Source organism: Orbicella franksi, chromosome 3, assembly GCF_964199315.1.
Source record: "Orbicella franksi chromosome 3, jaOrbFran1.1, whole genome shotgun sequence".
In the NCBI taxonomy this organism is placed as follows: domain Eukaryota; kingdom Metazoa; phylum Cnidaria; class Anthozoa; order Scleractinia; family Merulinidae; genus Orbicella; species Orbicella franksi.
The window spans coordinates 18,657,501-18,659,967 of record NC_138147.1 but is presented as its reverse complement, the minus strand read 5'-3'; positions in this window follow the sequence as shown (position 1 = coordinate 18,659,967).

Genomic DNA, 2,467 nt, shown 5'->3' with positions numbered 1-2,467 from the left:
TCTAGTGTTTATGCCTTGGAAACTGGCTTCAAAACTTCTCTACGTATTAACCACGAACTCGACAAAATGACCGCGAACTCGTGGTTATTATTACGACAACATCTGCAAACATTCCCTAGCAGTAGCCGCTTTTAAGTCGATTCTCTCAGCCTATCTAGATTTCATCAGAAAGAAATCAAGGAAAGATCGCAATAGAACGGTTCTTGATTACAAATCCTTTAATACTGGCGTAGTGTTGACACGTGATTGAATTACTTCCTCCTGTAGGTATTGAATAATAACCACGAGTTCGCTACTGCTAGGGAATGTTTGCAGATGTTGTACTGAATACCGGTCTTATCTACAAAATGAAGACCCCATCGATTCCGCGTCAGATGACACAAAAAAAGCATTTAAGCGAGGGTCTTCGTTTTGTAGTTCCACCCGGTCTTGTCTACAAAACGAAGACCTGATCGATTCCGCGTCAGATGACACAAAAAAAGCATTTAAGCGAGGGTCTTCGTTTTGTAGTTCCACCCGGTCTTATCTACAAAACGAAGACCCCATTGATTCCGCGTCAGATGACACAAAAAAAGCATTTAAGCGAGGGTCTTCGTTTTGTAGTTCCACCCGGTCTTTTCTACAAAACGAAGACCCCATTGATTCCGCGTCAGCTGACACAAAGAAAGCGTTTAAGCGAGGGTCTTCGTTATGTAGTTCGAGCCGGTCTTATCTACAAAACGAAGACCCCATTGATTCCACGTCAGCTGACAACGAACAAAGCAATTTAGCGAGGGTCTTCGTTTTGTAGTTCGAGCCGGCCTTATCTACAAAACGAAGACCCCATTAATTTCGCGTCAGTTGTTGTCTGAAGAAAAGCGTTAACCCGGTTTGACTGTCTGTGGTTTGATAGGCCTGCGAAAAAACAAGTCTTCGTTTTTGGGTCTTAGGTCTTAGGTCTTAGGTCTTAGGTCTTAGGTCTTAGGTCTTCGTTTTGTAGACACCCCATCCGTGGTACACCAATATGGCGGCCGGAATATAGTGTAAACATCTGGAACTTACTTTGGCTTTCTAGGCGACTGATTATCAGTACTAAACAAACAAGCATTTATATAAGCACTTTTCCTAATGCTCTAACTTCTAAAAAGGCTCAAAATCATGAGATAAGTATATATTTTTCAACAAACTCAATCGTAGCCTTGTGTCACGCCAGCTCCATAACCCTGAAATTCAAAATGCTCTGGTTTCCAAACGAAGTACGCTAATTGTAAACAGATATAAATATACCGCCTCTTATGCCTGATGAGGATAAAAAAGTGTCACATGAAGACGATCTATTGAATTAGAAGTCTTAGAAAAACACATACTTGTAAACATTCTCGAAATGCCGGTGGCGATAGTATCAAACATCTATCAAACAGCTAATTGACAAAACGAAGTGCAAGCCTTGGCCTTGCGTGGTCATGAAGCTGAACTTCATAACTATAGCTTGGAATTTTGGCTTCTTAGAATACTCAAGTAGTCATTTCCGAGGAATTAAAGCCAAAATACGACCAAGTAAAAATTACAAAATAAATTTGTTCAAATTTCCAGTGCTACACACTAGATGTTTTACAGAGTGATGAAGCGTTGTAGGCTTGTGGGTCTACTCAGGTGACAGTGTCTTCCATAATGGTTGCTTCATGGTTAGTTTAAAACTTTAGACGAGTGGAGTTAATGGTTGATAAAATGTGATTTAACTATAACACCGAAATATCAATGTTTAACAAAGGAGGATATGTAGCGTGTGTTGCACTGATCATAAGTTTACTGACAATTGCAAAGAAATGTAAGCCAAGTCGTGTTTTGATGATTGAGTGGTGATATTCATAACATCGTAGTTAGCAACAAAGTTTAGTCGAAAGTATGCCAAAAACAAAAATCAAGTTGTAAGCCATTATAATTATAAGATGGCTTAAATAAAAACATCGGTATTCACGTACGCCAATTCCCTATCCACACTATCCCACCATCCATGCCATTCCTTATTTTTTGATCGGGATCATTTGCGGTCCAATATGGGGATCATTTCCGGTCCGGGATCATTTGCGGTTCAATTTGGGGATCATTTGCGGTCAGGGATCATTTGCGGTCAGGGATCATTTGCGGTCCTGGGATCATTTGCGGTCCTGGGATCATTTGCAGACCCGTACAGAGCTCTGTCAACTAATATCTTAAGCATTGTTTTAAAGTACCTTGTATGCCTGCCTGGTGGTTGAGAGGCATCATAAAGTCTCGATAAACCCGTAAGTCATCAGCACGTTTTAAAGAATCAAAATGTGTTCTGAAACTTCGAAGGCAGCTGATATACCGTAATCGTGTTATTGGCGTTCGAAGTCAGATCGAGCCAGGTAGCAAAGTCCAAGAGCAGTTCTTGCCCAAGAAAAATACCCTCTGGTGAGTTGTGGCCCATTTGCCAAGCGTTGCTAGCGTCAAAGTTTGGAAAGCG